General features: G+C 51.7%; 1 pseudogene; it reads right to left on the bottom strand.

The window, feature by feature from the left end:
• Nucleotides 1-9,177: 9,177 nt before the first annotated feature.
• The window catches only part of LOC124022328, a 55,049-nt pseudogene continuing 43,277 nt past the window's right edge, over nucleotides 9,178-20,949 (bottom strand).

The following is a 20,949-nucleotide window of genomic DNA, read 5'->3' as shown; positions in this document are numbered from 1 at the left end:
ACCCAGGGTTATCTAATGGGTTTGGTTCCTTGAGACAGTTCTGGGTTAGGGTTAGAATAGAGACATAAAGGACCTTGAAAAGAAACAGTTGAATAGAGACATAAAGGACCTTGAGACCAGGTAGCAGACAGACAGCAGGTTGAATAGAGACATAAAGGACCTTGAGACCAGGTAGCAGACAGACAGCAGGTTGAATAGAGACATAAAGGACCTTGAGACCAGGTAGCAGACAGACAGCAGGTTGAATAGAGACATAAAGGACCTTGAGACCAGGTAGCAGACAGACAGCAGGTTGAATAGAGACATAAAGGACCTTGAGACCAGGTAGCAGACAGACAGCAGGTTGAATAGAGACATAAAGGACCTTGAGACCAGGTAGCAGACAGACAGCAGGTTGAATAGAGACATAAAGGACCTTGAGACCAGGTAGCAGACAGACAGCAGGTTGAATAGAGACATAAAGGACCTTGAGACCAGGTAGCAGACAGACAGCAGGTTGAATAGAGACATAAAGGACCTTGAGACCAGGTAGCAGACAGACAGCAGGTTGAATAGAGACATAAAGGACCTTGAGACCAGGTAGCAGACAGACAGCAGGTTGAATAGAGACATAAAGGACCAGACAGCAGGTTGAGAGACATAAAGGACCTTGAGACCAGGTAGCAGACAGACAGCAGGTTGAATAGAGACATTGAGACCAGGAGCAGACTTGAATAGACCAGACCAGTAGCAGACAGACAGCAGGTTGAATAGAGACATAAAGGACCTTGAGACCAGGTAGCAGACAGACAGCAGGTTGAATAGAGACATAAAGGACCTTGAGACCAGGTAGCAGACAGACAGCAGGTTGAATAGAGACATAAAGGACCTTGAGACCAGGTAGCAGACAGACAGCAGGTTGAATAGAGACATAAAGGACCTTGAGACCAGGTAGCAGACAGACAGCAGGTTGAATAGAGACATAAAGGACCTTGAAAATGAAAAGTCAACTTGAGACCAGGTAGCAGGCAGGTTCTGTGAAACTTTATTCTCATATAAAATCCATAAATAGTGTGCACAATGACAGGCAGGCGTGCGCACGTTGAGCTGCTGCAGTACAGTAGAAGATGGCAGTCTAGTAAATATACATCGATATCTGGTATTACAAAGAAATCTACTGGTACCAATACAAAGCACTGAAACACACAACAGGAATACAGATTCCTCTCTCTGTGTCTGGGATGTCAGAACGGGCGTGTCGTTGCCACGGAGATCCTGAGGAGGAGGGAGGAGGGGGGAACAGAAGGTGAACAGGGAGGGCAGGAAGGGGAACGGGGAGGGAGGGGGCAGGAAGGGGAACGGGGAGGGAGGGGGCAGGAAGGGGAACGGGGAGGGGGCAGGAAGGGGAACGGGAAGGGTGATGGGGGGAAATCAAGCCGGTAAAACGCTGATATGATAAAGCCAACATAGACACAGCTTTGTCCTGAAGACCGTGGCCATGTAGAGTGACGTGTCTACGCGAGCGCAATCTTGAAGGCGCCCAGCCGTGGAAGCATCGTGTGAAGCAGTGTGGCTCGTTTCCCTTCCTGACCAGACGCAGCTTCCTGGGGGTCTCCGTCTCCTTAGAACGCATGTGCTGGATGTAGACCTAGAGGAGACAAAACCACCTTCATTATGTTCACATGGAACAATCTGACCTGCGGAAGTGGTGCTGACAGCATCTAGACAGTAAAGATCTAGTAAAACAATAGACTGACATCTAGACACAGTAAAGATCTAGTAAAACAATAGACTGACAGAATGACATCTAGACACAGTAAAGATCTAGTAAAACAATAGACTGACAGAATGACACCTAGACTAGACACAGTAAAGATCTAGTAAAACAATAGACTGACAGAATGACATCTAGACACAGTAAAGATCTAGTAAAACAATAGACTGACAGAATGACACAATAGACTAGACACAGTAAAGATCTAGTAAAACAATAGACTGACAGACATCTAGACACAGTAAAGATCTAGTAAAACAATAGACTGACAGAATGACATAGACACAGTAAAGATCTAGTAAAACAATAGACTGACAGAATGACATCTAGACACAGTAAAGATCTAGTAAAACAATAGACTGACAGAATGACATCTAGACACAGTAAAGATCTAGTAAAACAATAGACTGACAGAATGACATCTAGACACAGTAAAGATCTAGTAAAACAATAGACTAGACAGAATGACATCTAGACACAGAATGACATCTAGACACAGTAAAGATCTAGTAAAACAATAGACTGACAGACACAGTAAAGATCTAGAAAACAGACTGACAAAGACTGAAAGATCTCTAGTAAAACAATAGACTGACAGAATGACATCTAGACACAGTAAAGATCTAGTAAAACAATAGACTGACAGAATGACATCTAGACACAGTAAAGATCTAGTAAAACAATAGACTGACACCTAGACACAGTAAAGATCTAGTAAAACAATAGACTGACATCTAGACACAGTAAAGATCTAGTAAAACAATAGACTGACATCTAGACACAGTAAAGATCTAGTAAAACAATAGACTGACAGAATGTCATAAATCACAGTAAAGATCTAGTAAAACAGCCAACATGTGCAGACTGACAGAAACAATGGATCATAGCTGACAAAGTGGGATGGGATTCAATCCCAGTAAAGATCTAGTAAAACAATAGACTGACAGAATGACACCTAGACACAGAAAGAAACACTATTTCTAGTAAAACAATAGACTGACAGAATGACTAGACACAGTAAAGATCTAGTAAAACAATAGACTGACAGAATGACATCTAGACACAGTAAAGATCTAGTAAAACAATAGACTGACAGAATGACATCTAGACACAGTAAAGATCTAGTAAAACAATAGACTGACAGAATGTCAGTAAATCAGGTGTATATAGAAACAGGTGTAGTGTCCAGGGTTCCAGGTGTAGTGTCCCATCACTCTGTCTCCTGTGCTCCATTTAAATGTAATTGAGCCAACATGTGCAGGGTTCACTGTGAATGTGGTCTTGGAACAATGGATCATAGCTAGACAACAGGTGTAGTGTCCATGGGATTCAATCCCAGCCTAAAAATGATTACAGACAGGTAGAGGCGACAGGTGTAGTGTCCAGGGTCACACATCTTATATAGACAGACAGGTGTAGTGTCCAGGCTTTGAGGCTGAGTTTAATTTCTACCTGGCAGACAGGTGTAGTGTCCAGGTTCCCACCCACATGTACACCTGACAGACAGGTGTAGTGTCCAGAGACAGGAAACACTATTTCAGGTGTAGTGTCCAGGCCCTGTATATAGACAGACAGGTGTCCAGGTGTATATAGACAGACAGGTGTAGTGTCCAGGTGTATATAGACAGACAGGTGTAGTGTGTCCAGGCCCTGTATATAGACAGACAGGTGTAGTGTCCAGGCCCTGTATATAGACAGACAGGTGTAGTGTCCACAGGGTGTGTCCAGGCCCAGACAGGTGTAGTGTCCAGGTGTAGACAGACAGGTGTAGTGTCCAGGCCAGGTGTAGTGTCTGTATATAGACAGACAGGTGTAGTGTCCAGGTATATAGACAGACAGGTGTATATCCAGGTGTATATAGACAGACAGGTGTAGTGTCCAGGTGTATATAGACAGACAGGTGTAGTGTCCAGGTGTAGTATGTATATAGACAGACAGGTGTAGTGTCCAGGTGTATATAGACAGACAGGTGTAGTGTGTATATAGACCAGGTGTATATGTATATAGACAGACAGGTGTAGTGTCCAGGTGTATATAGACAGACAGGTGTAGTGTCCAGGTGTATATAGACAGACAGGTGTAGTGTCCAGGTGTATATAGACAGACAGGTGTAGTGTCCAGGTGTATATAGACAGACAGGTGTAGTGTCCAGGTGTATATAGACAGACAGGTGTAGTGTCCAGGTGTATATAGACAGACAGGTGTAGTGTCCAGGTGTATATAGACAGACAGGTGTAGTGTCCAGGTGTATATAGACAGACAGGTGTAGTGTCCAGGTGTATATAGACAGACAGGTGTAGTGTCCAGGTGTATATAGACAGACAGGTGTAGTGTCCAGGTGTAGTGTATGTATAGACAGACAGGTGTAGTGTCCAGGTGTATATAGACAGACAGGTGTAGTGTCCAGGTGTATATAGACAGACAGGTGTAGTGTCCAGGTGTATATAGACAGACAGGTGTAGTGTCCAGGTGTATATAGACAGACAGGTGTAGTGTCCAGGTGTATATACAGCTAGTCCCACCTCTTTGCCGTTGTCCAGTAGCATGATGTCATCGTCGGCCAGGTCGTCCTGACAGAAGTCAGAACATTTCTCAGACACGGCGAAGTATCCCTTCTCATTGGAGCAGCGGAACAGTCTGGCGTACTTCATATAGTCAGCGTCCTCGTCGTATACCTTCTGACAGCCAATCCCCACCCAGAAGAAGTTCTCCGGCTCCTCCCCCTCGTTGATCACCTAGGAGACAGGAGCTCCGGGTCAAAGCAGGTTCTTACCATAGAATTATAATGATGTTTATCAGACAAACTGCCACGGTCAGAGGTTCCATCCATGTTAACCAGTCAAACTGCCTCGGTCAGAGGTTCCATGTTAACCAGTCAAACTGCCTCGGTCAGAGGTTCCATCCATGTTAACCAGTCAAACTGCCTCGGTCAGAGGTTCCATGTTAACCAGTCAAACTGCCTCGGTCAGAGGTTCCATGTTAACCAGTCAAACTGCCTCGGTCAGAGGTTCCATCCATGTTAACCAGTCAAACTGCCTCGGTCAGAGGTTCCATCCATGTTAACCAGTCAAACTGCCTCGGTCAGAGGTTCCATCCATGTTAACCAGTCAAACTGCCTCGGTCAGAGGTTCCATCCATGTTAACCAGTCAAACTGCCTCGGTCAGAGGTTCCATGTTAACCAGTCAAACTGCCTCGGTCAGAGGTTCCATCCATGTTAACCAGTCAAACTGCCTCGGTCAGAGGTTCCATCCATGTTAACCAGTCAAACTGCCACAGAGGTTCCATCCATTAACCAGTCAAACTGCCTCGGTCAGAGGTTCCATGTTAACCAGTCAAACTGCCTCGGTCAGAGGTTCCATCCATGTTAACCAGTCAAACTGCCACAGTCACGGTCAGAGGTTCCATGTTAACCAGTCAAACTGCCTCGGTCAGAGGTTCCATCCATGTTAACCAGTCAAACTGCCTCGGTCAGAGGTTCCATCCATGTTAACCAGTCAAACTGCCTCGGTCAGAGGTTCCATCCATGTTAACCAGTCAAACTGCCACGGTCAGAGGTTCCATCCATGTTAACCAGTCAAACTGCCACGGTCAGAGGTTCCATGTTAACCAGTCAAACTGCCACGGTCAGAGGTTCCATGTTAACCAGTCAAACTGCCACGGTCAGAGGTTCCATGTTAACCAGTCAAACTGCCACGGTCAGAGGTTCCATGTTAACCAGTCAAACTGCCACGGTCAGAGGTTCCATGTTAACCAGTCAAACTGAGGTTCCATCCATGTTAACCAGTCAAACTGCCACGGTCAGAGGTTCCATGTTAATCAGTCAAACTGCCACGGTCAGAGGTTCCATGTTAATCAGTCAAACTGCCACGGTCAGAGGTTCCATGTTAATCAGTCAAACTGCCACGGTCAGAGGTTCCATCCATGTTAATCAGTCAAACTGCCACGGTCAGAGGTTCCATGTTAACCAGTCAAACTGCCACGGTCAGAGGTTCCATCCATGTTAACCAGTCAAACTGCCACGGTCAGAGGTTCCATGTTAACCAGTCAAACTGCCTCGGTCAGAGGTTCCATCCATGTTAACCAGTCAAACTGCCACGGTCAGAGGTTCCATGTTAACCAGTCAAACTGCTACGGTCAGAGGTTCCATGTTAATCAGTCAAACTGCCACGGTCAGAGGTTCCATGTTAACCAGTCAAACTGCCAGGTCAGAGGTTCCATCCATGTTAACCAGTCAAACTGCCACGGTCAAACTGCCAGGTCAGAGGTTCCATCCATGTTAACCAGTCAAACTGCCTCGGTCAGAGGTTCCATCCATGTTAACCAGTCAAACTGCCTCGGTCAGAGGTTCCATCCATGTTAACCAGTCAAACTGCCTCGGTCAGAGGTTCCATGTTAACCAGTCAAACTGCCTCGGTCAGAGGTTCCATCCATGTTAACCAGTCAAACTGCCACGGTCAGAGGTTCCATCCATGTTAACCAGTCAAACTGCCTCGGTCAGAGGTTCCATGTTAACCAGTCAAACTGCCTCGGTCAGAGGATCCATCCATGTTAACTAGTCAAACTGCTACGGTCAGAGGTTCCATGTTAACCAGTCAAACTGCCACAGTCAGAGGTTCCATCCATGTTAACTAGTCAAACTGCTACGGTCAGAGGTTCCATGTTAACCAGTCAAACTGCCACGGTCAGAGGTTCCATCCATGTTAACCAGTCAAACTGCCTCGGTCAGAGGTTCCATCCATGTTAACCAGTCAAACTGCCACAGTCAGAGGTTCCATCCATGTTAACCAGTCAAACTGCCTCGGTCAGAGGTTCCATCCATGTTAACCAGTCAAACTGCCACAGTCAGAGGTTCCATCCATGTTAACTAGTCAAACTGCTACGGTCAGAGGTTCCATCCATCCATGTTAACCAGTCAAGTCACTGCCTCGGTCAGAGGTGTTAACCAGTCAAACTGCTACGGTCAGGGTTCCATGTTAACCAGTCAAACTGCCTCGGTCAGAGGTTCCATCCATGTTAACTATCAAACTGTTAACCAGTCAAACTGCCTCAGTCAGAGTTCCAACCAGTCAACGGTCAGAGGTTCCATGGTCAAACTGCCTCAGAGGTTCCATGTTAACCAGTCAAACTGCCACGGTCAGAGGTTCCATGTTAACCAGTCAAACTGCCTCGGTCAGAGGTTCCATGTTAACCAGTCAAACTGCCACGGTCAGAGGTTCCATCCATGTTAACCAGTCAAACTGCCTCGGTCAGAGGTTCCATCCATGTTAACCAGTCAAACTGCCTCGGTCAGAGGTTCCATCCATGTTAACCAGTCAAACTGCCTCGGTCAGAGGTTCCATGTTAACCAGTCAAACTGCCTCGGTCAGAGGTTCCATCCATGTTAACCAGTCAAACTGCCTCGGTCAGAGGTTCCATGTTAACCAGTCAAACTGCCTCGGTCAGAGGTTCCATGTTAACCAGTCAAACTGCCTCGGTCAGAGGTTCCATGTTAACCAGTCAAACTGCCTCGGTCAGAGGTTCCATCCATGTTAACCAGTCAAACTGCCACAGTCAGAGGTTCCATGTTAACCAGTCAAACTGCCTCGGTCAGAGGTTCCATGTTAACCAGTCAAACTGCCACGGTCAGAGGTTCCATGTTAACCAGTCAAACTGCCTCGGTCAGAGGTTCCATGTTAACCAGTCAAACTGCCTCGGTCAGAGGTCCCATGTTAACCAGTCAAACTGCCACGGTCAGAGGTTCCATGTTAACTAGTCAAACTGCCTCGGTCAGAGGTTCCATCCATGTTAACCAGTCAAACTGCCACGGTCAGAGGTTCCATGTCAACCAGTCAAACTGCCTCGGTCAGAGGTTCCATGTTAATCAGTCAAACTGCCTCGGTCAGAGGTTCCATCCATGTTAACCAGTCAAACTGCCACAGTCAGAGGTTCCATGTTAACCAGTCAAACTGCCACGGTCAGAGGTTCCATGTTAGTCAAACTGCCATCCAGAGGTTCCATGTTAACCAGTCAAACTGCCTCGGTCAGAGGTTCCATCCATGTTAACCAGTCAAACTGTAACAGACAGCAGTATAACTGCCTACGACAGGTTCCATGTTAACCAGTCAAACAGGCAGACAGAGGTTCCAGACATGTTAACAGGCAGTCACAGACTGCCAGGCAGTCAGAGGTTCCAGACAGACAGGTATAACAGACAGGTGTAACAGACAGCCAGGTGTAACAGACAGGTATAACAGACAGCCAGGTGTAACAGAGGCCAGGTTAACAGTCAGCCAGGTATAAGAGACAGCCAGGTGTAACAGACAGCCAGGTGTAACAGACAGCCAGGTGTAACAGACAGCCAGGTGTAACAGACAGCCAGGTGTAACAGACAGCCAGGTGTAACAGACAGCCAGGTGTAACAGACAGCCAGGTGTAACAGACAGCCAGGTATAACAGACAGGTATAACAGACAGCCAGGTATAACAGACAGCCAGGTATAACAGACAGCCAGGTATAACAGACAGCCAGGTATAACAGACAGCCAGGTATAACAGACAGCCAGGTATAACAGACAGCCAGGTATAACAGACAGACAGGTATAACAGACAGGTATAACAGACAGACAGGTGTAACAGTATAACAGCCAGGTGTAACAGACAGACAGGTGTAACAGACAGACCAGGTGTAACAGACAGAACTATAACAGACAGACAGGTATAACAGACAGACAGGTATAACAGACAGACAGGTATAACAGACAGCCAGGTATAACAGACAGACAGGTGTAAGAGACAGACAGGTGTAACAGACAGGTGTAACAGACAGGTATAACAGACAGATGTTCCAGGTGTCATAAACATACAGTTCATGATGTCTTCCGCCAGTTTGGCCTCATCAGGATCAGAGCCCGGCCCACCCAGGTATACACTAGGTTGTCAACTGCTCTCAAACGAGGTAACAGACATGTATAACAGTCAAACACACCACACACACACACAGACTATTAAGCTACTTACATTTTAACTCAGTTCTGACAGGTTAAAGGTTTCTTTCAGTGTGATATGTCCTGTGTTATCGAGGTCAGAGGGTCTCAGGTATATAACTGACCTGAGGATGAAGCAGAACTCTGAGGTTACTGGAGTCTGTTCCTATCTGGTAGAGGGAGATCCAGGTTAAAGAGACGAGAAAGAGAAGAGAAGAGGTGTCCAGGTTAACAGAGAAACTGGAGAGGGAGAGGTTCCAAACCAGAGAGTCTTCCGCCAGAGGAAAGCAAGAGGAGAAAGAGAGGGGAGAAGGGAGAGGAGAGGGGACACAGAACCAGGAGACAACACACAGAGAAGGGAGAGGAGAGATTTTAGTTCTGACAGGTTAAAGTTTCTTTCAGTGTGAGATGTCCTGTGTTAGAGAGAGGTCTCCATCCATGTTATGAAGGAGAACTCTGAGTTCAGGTTAGGTCTGTTCCTATCTGGATGGTCCTGGAGAGAGGAGAGAGAAACTGAGGGCGAGGGAGAGAGGAGCCAGAGAGGGAGGAACTGGGGGAGAAGGGAGGGGCCAGTTAGAGAGGGGAAGAGAAAGAGGGAGAGGGAGAGAGAGAGGGAGAGAGAAACTGGGAGGGAGAAGAGGTTCCAGAGAGGAGAGGAAAGAGAGGAGGGTGAGAAAGGTTCCATGAGAGAGAAAGGGTGAGAGGGAGAGAGAGGGAGAGGAGGGTGCGAGAAAGAGGGGAGCAGAGAAAGGAGAGAGGGAGAGAGGGTGAGAAAGAGGGCGAGAGAGAGAAAGGAGGGAGAAGGAGGGAGGAGAAGAGAAAGAGGGAGAGAGAAGGAGAGAGGAGGGGGAGAAAGAGGGCGAGAGTTAAAGGAGAGAGAAAGAGAAAGAGGGAGAGGAGGGTGAGAAAGAGGGCGAGAGAGAAAGGAGAGAGGAGAGGAGGGGGAGAAAGAGGGGAGAGAGAAAGGAGAGAGGAGGGTGAGAAAGAGGGCGAGAGAGAAAGGAGGAGGGTGAGAAAGAGGGCGAGAGAGAAAGGAGAGGTGAGAAAGAGGGCAAACTGCCTCAGAGAAAGAGGGTGAGAGAGAAAGGAGGGGAGAAAGAGGGTAGAGAGAAAGGCCTCGGGTGAGAAAGAGGGTGAGAGAGAAAGGAGAGAGGAGAGAACTGAGGGTGAGAAAGGGATCCAGGAGAAAGAGAAGGAGGGTGAGAAAGGGGCAGAGAGAAAGGAAGAGGAAGGGTGAGAAAGAGGGCGAGAGAGAGAGGGGAGAGGAGGGTGAGAAAGAGGCGAGAGAGAAAGGAGGGGGAGAAAGAGGGCGAGAGAGAAAGTCAGAGGGTGAGAGAAAGAGGGCGAGAGAGAAAGGAGAGAGGGAGAGGAGGGTGAGAAAGAGGGCGAGAGAGAAAGGAGAGAGGGAGAGGAGGGTGAGAAAGAGGGCCAGAGAGAAAGGAAGAGGGAGAGGTGAGAAAGAGGGCGAGAAAGGGAGAGGGGGTGAGAAAGAGGGCGAGAGAGAGAGAGGGGGAGAGGAGGGTGAGAAAGAGGGCGAGAGAGAAAGGAGAGAGGGAGAGGAGGGTGAGAAAGAGGCGAGAGAGAAAGGAGAGAGGGAGAGGGGGAGAAAGAGGGCAGAGAGAGAGGGAGAGGGGAGGAGGGAGAAAGAGGGTAGAGAGAGAAGGAGAGAGGGAGAGGGGGTGAGAAAGAGGGCGAGAGAGAAAGGAGAGAGGGGAGAGGAGGGGGAGAAAGGATAGAGAGAGAGGAGGATGAGAAAGAGGTTCCAGAAAGGAGAGAGGGAGAGGAGGGGTGAGAAAGGGCGAGAGAGAAAGGAGAGAGGGAGAGGAAGGTGAGAAAGAGGGGCGAGAGAGAGAGAGGGAGAGGAGGGTGAGAAAGAGGGCGAGAGAGAGGAGAGGGAGAGGAGGGTGAGAAAGAGGGCGAGAGAGAAAGGAGAGAGGGAGAGGAGGGGGAGAAAGAGGCCGAGAGAGAAAGGAGAGAGGGAGAGGGGGAGAAAGAGGGCGAGAGAGAGAGGGAGAGGAGGGTGAGAAAGAGGGCGAGAGAGAAAGGAGAGAGGGAGAGGAGGGTGAGAAAGAAGGCGAGAGAGAAAGGAGAGGAGGGTGAGAAAGGATAGAGAGAGAGGAGGGTGAGAAAGAGGGCGAGAGAGAAAGGAGAGAGGGAGAGGAGGGTGAGAAAGAGGGCGAGAGAGAAAGGAGAGAGGGAGAGGAGGGTGAGAAAGAGGGCGAGAGAGAAAGGAGAGAGGAGAGGAGGGTGAGAAAGAGGGCGAGAGAGAAAGGAGAGAGGGAGAGGAGGGAGAGAAAGAGGGCGAGAGAGAAAGGAGAGAGGGAGGAGGGAGAGAAAGAGGGCGAGAGAGAAAGGAGAGAGGGAGAGGAGGGAGAGAAAGAGGGCGAGAGGAGAGCTTCTGTTGGCCTCCTCCATTGAAAAACAATGTCTCCTCGTCACAGCCGTTCTAGTGTCACGTATTTACAGATTTACAGTTTGAGTACAGAGAACCCTGCCATTGGTGCTATGTGGTAGAGGGGGCGTGTACCTGGTACAGAGAGCCCTGCCATTGGTGCTATGTGGTAGAGGGGGCGTGTACCTGGTACAGAGAGCGCTGCCATTGGTGCTATGTGGTAGAGGGGGCGTGTACCTGGTACAGAGAGCCCTGCCATTGGTGCTATGTGGTAGAGGGGGCGTGTACCTGGTACAGAGAGCGCTGCCATTGGTGCTATGTGGTAGAGGGGGCGTGTACCTGGTACAGAGAGCCCTGCCATTGGTGCTATGTGGTAGAGGGGTGTGTACCTGGTACAGAGAGCGCTGCCATTGGTGCTATGTGGTAGAGGGGTGTGTACCTGGTACAGAGAGCGCTGCCATTGGTGCTATGTGGTAGAGGGGCGTGTACCTGGTACAGAGAGCGCTGCCATTGGTGCGTATGTGGTAGAGGGGTGTACCTGGTACAGAGAGCCCTGCCATTGGTGCTATGTGGTAGAGGGGGTGTGTACCTGGTACAGAGAGCGCTGCCATTGGTGCTATGTGGTAGAGGGGCGTGTACCTGGTACAGAGAGCTGCCATTGGTGCGTATGTGGTAGAGGGGTGTGTACCTGGTACAGAGAGCCCTGCCATTGGTGCTATGTGGTAGAGGGGGTGTGTACCTGGTACAGAGAGCCCTGCCATTGGTGCTATGTGGTAGAGGGGGCGTGTACCAGGTACAGAGAGCGCTACCATTGGTGCTATGTGGTAGAGGGGGCGTGTACCTGGTACAGAGAGCCCTGCCATTGGTGCTATGTGGTAGAGGGGGTGTGTACCTGGTACAGAGAGCCCTGCCATTGGTGCTATGTGGTAGAGGGGGCGTGTACCAGGTACAGAGAGCGCTACCATTGGTGCTATGTGGTAGAGGGGGCGTGTACCAGGTACAGAGAGCGCTACCATTGGTGCTATGTGGTAGAGGGGGCGTGTACCTGGTACAGAGAGCCCTGCCATTGGTGCTATGTGGTAGAGGGGGCGTGTACCTGGTACAGAGAGCGCTGCCATTGGTGCTATGTGGTAGAGGGGGCGTGTACCTGGTACAGAGAGCCCTGCCATTGGTGCTATGTGGTAGAGGGGCGTGTACCTGGTACAGAGAGCGCTGCCATTGGTGCTATGTGGTAGAGGGGGCGTGTACCTGGTACAGAGAGCCCTGCCATTGGTGCTATGTGGTAGAGGGGGTGTGTACCTGGTACAGAGAGCGCTGCCATTGGTGCTATGTGGTAGAGGGGGCGTGTACCTGGTACAGAGAGCGCTGCCATTGGTGCGTATGTGGTAGAGGGGGTGTGTACCTGGTACAGAGAGCCCTGCCATTGGTGCTATGTGGTAGAGGGTGTGTGTACCTGGTACAGAGAGCGCTGCCATTGGTGCTATGTGGTAGAGGGTGTGTGTACCTGGTACAGAGAGCGCTGCCATTGGTGCTATGTGGTAGAGGGGGTGTGTACCTGGTACAGAGAGCGCTGCCATTGGTGCTATGTGGTAGAGGGGATGTGTACCTGGTACAGAGAGCGCTGCCATTGGTGCTATGTGGTAGAGGGGGTGTGTACCTGGTACAGAGAGCGCTGCCATTGGTGCTATGTGGTAGAGGGGGTGTGTACCTGGTACAGAGAGCGCTGCCATTGGTGCTATGTGGTAGAGGGGGCGTGTACCTGGTACAGAGAGCGCTGCCATTGGTGCGTATGTGGTAGAGGGGGTGTGTACCTGGTACAGAGAGCGCTGCCATTGGTGCTATGTGGTAGAGGGGGCGTGTACCTGGTACAGAGAGCGCTGCCATTGGTGCGTATGTGGTAGAGGGGGTGTGTACCTGGTACAGAGAGCCCTGCCATTGGTGCTATGTGGTAGAGGGGGTGTGTACCTGGTACAGAGAGCGCTGCCATTGGTGCTATGTGGTAGAGGGTGTGTACCTGGTACAGAGAGCCCTGCCATTGGTGCTATGTGGTAGAGGGGGCGTGTACCAGGTACAGAGAGCGCTACCATTGGTGCTATGTGGTAGAGGGGGCGTGTACCTGGTACAGAGAGCCCTGCCATTGGTGCTATGTGGTAGAGGGGGTGTGTACCTGGTACAGAGAGCCCTGCCATTGGTGCTATGTGGTAGAGGGGGCGTGTACCAGGTACAGAGAGCGCTACCATTGGTGCTATGTGGTAGAGGGGGCGTGTACCAGGTACAGAGAGCGCTACCATTGGTGCTATGTGGTAGAGGGGGCGTGTACCTGGTACAGAGAGCCCTGCCATTGGTGCTATGTGGTAGAGGGGGCGTGTACCTGGTACAGAGAGCGCTGCCATTGGTGCTATGTGGTAGAGGGGGCGTGTACCTGGTACAGAGAGCGCTGCCATTGGTGCGTATGTGGTAGAGGGAGGGCTGGGCGGCATCGATCTTCTGTTTCCTCTTCCCTTTATGAACGATGAACTTCCTCTTGAAGTGAGACAGGAACTTGAGGTTCTCCTGCTGCTGAGTCATACGGACCACCTACAGAGAACAGATATTAGTGAGATAGGAACTTAGAGGTTCTCCTGCTGCTGAGTCATACGGACCACCTACAGAGAACAGATATTAGTGAGACAGGAACTTAGAGGTTCTCCTGCTGCTGAGTCATACGGACCACCTACGGAGAACAGATATTAGTGAGACAGGAACTTAGAGGTTCTCCTGCTGCTGAGTCATACGGACCACCTACGGAGAACAGATATTAGTGAGACAGGAACTTAGAGGTTCTCCTGCTGCTGAGTCATACGGACCACCTACGGAGAACAGATATTAGTGAGACAGGAACTTAGAGGTTCTCCTGCTGCTGAGTCATACGGACCACCTACGGAGAACAGATATTAGTGAGACAGGAACTTAGAGGTTCTCCTGCTGCTGAGTCATACGGACCACCTACGGAGAACAGATATTAGTGAGACAGGAACTTAGAGGTTCTCCTGCTGCTGAGTCATACGGACCACCTACGGAGAACAGATATTAGTGAGACAGGAACTTAGAGGTTCTCCTGCTGCTGAGTCATACGGACCACCTACGGAGAACAGATATTAGTGAGACAGGAACTTAGAGGTTCTCCTGCTGCTGAGTCATACGGACCACCTACGGAGAACAGATATTAGTGAGACAGGAACTTAGAGGTTCTCCTGCTGCTGAGTCATACGGACCACCTACGGAGAACAGATATTAGTGAGACAGGAACTTAGAGGTTCTCCTGCTGCTGAGTCATACGGACCACCTACGGAGAACAGATATTAGTGAGACAGGAACTTAGAGGTTCTCCTGCTGCTGAGTCATACGGACCACCTACGGAGAACAGATATTAGTGAGACAGGAACTTAGAGGTTCTCCTGCTGCTGAGTCATACGGACCACCTACGGAGAACAGATATTAGTGAGACAGGAACTTAGAGGTTCTCCTGCTGCTGAGTCATACGGACCACCTACGGAGAACAGATATTAGTGAGACAGGAACTTAGAGGTTCTCCTGCTGCTGAGTCATACGGACCACCTACGGAGAACAGATATTAGTGAGACAGGAACTTAGAGGTTCTCCTGCTGCTGAGTCATACGGACCACCTACGGAGAACAGATATTAGTGAGACAGGAACTTAGAGGTTCTCCTGCTGCTGAGTCATACGGACCACCTACGGAGAACAGATATTAGTGAGACAGGAACTTAGAGGTTCTCCTGCTGCTGAGTCATACGGACCACCTACGGAGAACAGATATTAGTGAGATAGGAACTTCGGGTTCTCCTGCTGCTGAGTCATACGGACCACCTACGGAGAACAGATATTAGTGAGATAGGAACTTCGGGTTCTCCTGCTGCTGAGTCATACGGACCACCTACGGAGAACAGATATTAGTGAGACAGGAACTTAGAGGTTCTCCTGCTGCTGAGTCATACGGACCACCTACGGAGAACAGATATTAGTGAGACAGGAACTTAGAGGTTCTCCTGCTGCTGAGTCATACGGACCACCTACGGAGAACAGATATTAGTGAGACAGGAACTTAGAGGTTCTCCTGCTGCTGAGTCATACGGACCACCTACGGAGAACAGATATTAGTGAGACAGGAACTTAGAGGTTCTCCTGCTGCTGAGTCATACGGACCACCTACGGAGAACAGATATTAGTGAGACAGGAACTTAGAGGTTCTCCTGCTGCTGAGTCATACGGACCACCTACGGAGAACAGATATTAGTGAGACAGGAACTTAGAGGTTCTCCTGCTGCTGAGTCATACGGACCACCTACGGAGAACAGATATTAGTGAGACAGGAACTTAGAGGTTCTCCTGCTGCTGAGTCATACGGACCACCTACGGAGAACAGATATATCAGGTACCGACCGTACTAAACATTAGGAACCTCTAGTTTCCCAGGGACGAGGGACGTCTAGTCCTACTGTGTGTGTGTGTGTGTGTGTGTGTGTGTGTGTGTGTGTGTGTGTGTGTGTGTGTGTGTGTGTGTGTGTGTGTGTACCTCCAGTGTGTGTGTGTGTGTGTGTGTGTGGTGTGTGTGTGTGTGGTGTGTGTGTGTGTGGTGTGTGTGTGTGTGGTGTGTGTGTGTGTGGTGTGTGTGTGTGTGTGTACCTCCAGTTTCCCAGGGAAGAGACTCTCAAACTTCTTCTGCAGAGAGAAGGTGAAGGTGAGCCAGCCCATGTTGGAGGCCTGCCGGCCCTGCCAGAAATACACAACACACTGGAAGTCTTCCTCCACCCTCTCCTCCTCCTCTTCCTCTCCTCCATGGTGGCCGTGCCTCTCCTTCTTCTCCTTGTCCTTGTCCTCATCGTCGTATTCTACTGGCACCCAATACCTACACACACGGAATTGGCGTCAACATTTCCTTCAGACAGACCCCCAGTCCTGAGACAGACCCCCAGTCCTGAGACAGACCCACAGTCCTGAGACAGACCCACAGTCCTGAGACAGACCCACAGTCCTCAGACAGACCCACAGTCCTCAGACAGACCCACAGTCCTCAGACAGACCCACAGTCCTCCTACAGTCCTGAGACAGACCCACAGTCCTGAGACAGACCCACAGTCCTGAGACAGACCCACAGTCCTGAGACAGACCCACAGTCCTGAGACAGACCCACAGTCCTGAGACAGACCCACAGTCCTGAGACAGACCCACAGTCCTGAGACAGACCCACAGTCCTGAGACAGACCCACAGTCCTGAGACAGACCCACAGTCCTGAGACAGACCCACAGTCCTGAGACAGACCCACAGTCCTGAGACAGACCCACAGTCCTGAGACAGACCCACAGTCCTGAGACAGACCCACAGTCCTGAGACAGACCCACAGTCCTCCTACAGTCCTGAGACAAACCCACAGTCCTGAGACAAACCCACAGTCCTGAGACAAACCCACAGTCCTGAGACAAACCCACAGTCCTGAGACAGACCCGCAGTCCTCCTACAGTCCTGAGACAGACCCACAGTCCTGAGACAGACCCACAGTCCTGAGACAGACCCACAGTCCTGAGACAGACCCACAGTCCTGAGACAGACCCACAGTCCTGAGACAGACCCACAGTCCTGAGACAGACCCACAGTCCTGAGACAGACCCACAGTCCTGAGACAGACCCACAGTCCTGAGACAGACCCACAGTCCTCCTACAGTCCTGAGACAGACCCACAGTCCTCCCACAGTCCTGAGACAGACCCACAGTCCTCCCATAGTCCTGAGACAGACCCACAGTCCTCCTACAGTCCTGAGACAGACCCACAGTCCTCCTACAGTCCTGAGACAGACCCACAGTCCTCCTACAGTCCTGAGACAGACCCACAGTCCTCCTACAGTCCTGAGACAGACCCACAGTCCTGAGACAGAACTACAGTCCTGAGACAGACCTACAGTCCTGAGACAGACCTACAGTCCTGAGACAGACCTACAGTCCTGAGACAGACCCACAGTCCTGAGACAGACCTACAGTCCTGAGACAGACCTACAGTCCTCCTACAGTCCTGAGACAGACCCACAGTCCTCCTACAGTCCTGAGACAGACCCACAGTCCTCCTACAGTCCTGAGACAGACCCACAGTCCTCCCACAGTCCTGAGACAGACCCACAGTCCTGAGACAGACCCACAGTCCTGAGACAGACCCACAGTCCTGAGACAGACCCACAGTCCTGAGACAGACCCACAGTCCTGAGACAGACCCCCAGTCCTCCTACAGTCCTGAGACAGACCCCCAGCCCTGAGACAGACCCCCAGTCCTCCTACAGTCCTGAGACAGACCCCCAGTCCTGAGACAGACCCCCAGTCCTGAGACAGACCCCCAGTCCTGAGACAGACCCACAGTCCTCTCTCTGTCTGTCTGAGCGTGAGTGAGAGTGGTGTGTGTGTGTGGAAGTGGTGTGGTGGTGTGTGTGTGTGGTGTGGTGTGGTGGTGTGTGGTGTGGTGGTGTGTGGTGTGGTGGTGTGTGGTGTGGTGGGGTGGTGTGTGGTGTGGTGGTGTGTGGTGTGGTGGTGTGTGGTGGTGTGGTGGTGTGTGGTGGTGTGGTGGTGTGTGGTGGTGTGGTGTGGTGGTGGTGGTGTGGTGGTGTGTGGTGGTGTGTGGTGTGGTGGTGTGTGGTGTGGTGGTGTGTGGTGTGGTGTGGTGGTGTGTGGTGGTGTGGTGGTGTGGTGGTGTGTGGTGGTGTGGTGGTGTGTGGTGGTGTGGTGTGGTGGTGGTGTGGTGGTGTGGTGGTGGTGGTGTGTGGTGGTGTGGTGGTGTGTGGTGTGGTGGTGTGGTGGTGGTGGTGTGTGGTGGTGTGGTGTGGTGTGGTGGTGTGGTGGTGTGTGGTGGTGGTGTGGTGTGGTGTGTACCTGCACAGGAAGACGTAACAGTCCTGTGTGTGGAAGTGTCCAAACTCCTCCTCCGGCAGACGAGCAAACTTCTTCCCCTCCAACACGAATCCCTCCATTCCATCCAGATCCTCATTCCACTCCTCCATCATCTGCTCTGCCTGGGGGAGGGGGAGGGGGAGAGGGAGGAGGAGGGGAGAGAGAGGAGGGGGAGAGAGAGGAGGGGGAGAGAGAGAGGGGGAGGAGAGGAGGGGGAGAGAGAGGGAGGGGGAGAGAGAGGAGGGGAGAGAGAGGAGGGGGAGAGAGAGGAGGGGGAGAGAGAGGAGGGGGAGAGAGAGGAGGGGGAGAGAGAGGAGGGGGAGAGAGGGGAGGGGGAGGAGGGGGAGGAGGGGGAGAGAGGAGGAGGAGGAGAGAGGAGGAGGGGGAGAGAGGAGGAGGAGGGGAGAGAGGGAGGAGGAGGAGGAGAGGAGGAGGAGGGGGAGAGAGGAGGAGGAGGGGGAGAGAGGAGGAGGGGGAGAGAGGAGGAGGAGGAGAGAGGAGGAGGGGGAGAGAGGGGAGGGGGAAAGAGGGGGGAGGGGAGAGAGGAAGAGGAGGGGGGAGAGGAGGAGGAGGAGGAGAGAGGAGGAGGAGGGGGAGAGAGGAGGAGGAGGGGGAGAGGGAGGAGGAGGAGAGAGGAGGAGGGGGGAGAGGAGGAGGAGGGAGAGAGGAGGAGGAGGGGGAGAGAGGGAGGAGGAGGGGAGAGAGGAGGAGGAGGGGAGAGAGGAGGAGGAGGGGGAGAGAGGAGGAGGAGGGAGAGAGGAGGAGGAGGGGGAGAGAGGAGGAGGGGGAGAGAGGAGGAGGAGGAGGGGGAGAGAGGAAGAGGAAGGAGAGGGAAGAAGAGGGAACATGAAAAAGCTGCCACTAATAACAACACATTCCTATGGATTCGCTCTGTAGCACCAGCGACAAGGAGAGACGGGGTTTTAGGGTGAATAGTGTTGACAGCGCTGAAGACGACGTTGAAACATCAAGTCCTAAAAACAGCGGCTGTGTTCGCTGACAGTCTCTCATCCTGGTTCTGTGATGTCATCCACGTCACTGTGGGCTGCTGGAGGCTGCAGACACCATGATCTGAGCTATCCGATTGGCCAGAGGTAGGCCAAAAAGTGATCTGATTTGTTCTCTGGGCCAGACGGCTAGGCGGAGATTGTACCTTCAGACACATGAAGTGGTTCAAAATGGGAACGTGCACGGGGCATCTGAATCAACTGCCCCTCTCTCCAACAGAGGGCATCTGAATCAACTGCCCCGACCTCCAACAGAGGGCATCTGAATCAACTGCCCCGACCTCCAACAGAGGGCATCTGAATCAACTGCCCCTCTCTCCAACAGAGGGCATCTGAATCAACTGCCCCTCTCTCCAACAGAGGGCATCTGAATCAACTGCCCCAACCTCCAACAGAGGGCATCTGAATCAACTGCCCCTCTCTCCAACAGAGGGCATCTGAATCAACTGCCCCTACCTACAACAGAGGGGGGCTGAATCAACTGCCTTTACCAAGAACCAGAGATTACACACCAGCTAATGTTTAGGGCCATGGGGGGTTGTCTGGGGAGGAAGAGGGCTGTTTACCTCAGTGAGGGCCATGGGGGGTTGTCTGGGGAGGAAGAGGGCTGTGAGGTGTTTACCTCAGTGAGGGCCATGGGGGTTGTCTGGGGAGGAAGAGGGCTGTGAGGTGTTTACCTCAGTGAGGACCATGGGGGGTTGTCTGGGGAGGAAGAGGGCTGTTTACCTCAGTGAGGACCATGGGGGGGGGTTGTCTGGGGAGGAAGAGGGCTGTTTACCTCAGTGAGGACCATGGGGGGTTGTCTGGGGAGGAAGAGGGCTGTTTACCTCAGTGAGGACCATGGGGGTTGTCTGGGGAGGAAGAGGGCTGTTTACCTCAGTGAGGACCATGGGGGGGTTGTCTGGGGAGGAAGAGGGCTGTTTACCTCAGTGAGGACCATGGGGGGTTGTCTGGGGAGGAAGAGAGCTGTTTACCTCAGTGAGGACCATGGGGGGTTGTCTGGGGAGGAAGAGGACTGTTTACCTCAGTGAGGACCATGGGGGGTTGTCTGGGGAGGAAGAGGGCTGTTTACCTCAGTGAGGACCATGGGGGGTTGTCTGGGGAGGAAGAGGGCTGTTTACCTCAGTGAGGACCATGGGGGTTGTCTGGGGAGGAAGAGGGCTGTGAGGTGTTTACCTCAGTGAGGGCCATGGGGGTTGTCTGGGGAGGAAGAGGGCTGTTTACCTCAGTGAGGACCATGGGGGTTGTCTGGGGAGGAAGAGGGCTGTTTACCTCAGTGAGGACCATGGGGGGGGGGTTGTCTGGGGAGGAAGAGGACTGTTTACCTCAGTGAGGACCATGGGGGGTTGTCTGGGGAGGAAGAGGGCTGTTAACCTCAGTGAGGACCATGGGGGTTGTCTGGGGAGGAAGAGGGCTGTTTACCTCAGTGAGGACCATGGGGGGTTGTCTGGGGAGGAAGAGGGCTGTTTACCTCAGTGAGGACCATGGGGGGTTGTCTGGGGAGGAAGAGGGCGGTGAGGTCAGCCTTCATCTCGTCTTTCTTCTCAGCATCCTTCTTGACCTGAGACAGACAAGACAGGTCACACATGTTAAAGACTTCATTTGAATCCACCAATCAGGATCCAAACATGAGAAAGGCTCCCTGTCTGCATGGTACTAAAGGGCTTTCCTCAAAGCCAGTGGCAGGTCATTAGCAAAGATAGAAACAAGTCAAAGGGGCCTAGAAAGCTGCCCTGGGGAATTCCTAATTCTACCAGTAGGGGGCCTAGACAGCTGCCCTGGGGAATTCCTAATTCTACCAGTAGGGGACCTAGACAGCTGCCCTGGGGAATTCTAATTCTACCAGTAGGGGCCTAGACAGCTGCCCTGGGGAATTCCTAATTCTACCAGTAGGGGACCTAGACAG

The sequence above is a fragment of the Oncorhynchus gorbuscha genome, unplaced genomic scaffold (genome assembly GCF_021184085.1).
Source record: "Oncorhynchus gorbuscha isolate QuinsamMale2020 ecotype Even-year unplaced genomic scaffold, OgorEven_v1.0 Un_scaffold_1336, whole genome shotgun sequence".
Lineage (NCBI taxonomy): Eukaryota > Metazoa > Chordata > Actinopteri > Salmoniformes > Salmonidae > Oncorhynchus > Oncorhynchus gorbuscha.
The sequence above is the reverse complement of the archived record's forward strand: the minus strand, read 5'-3'. Positions and strand labels throughout refer to the sequence as shown.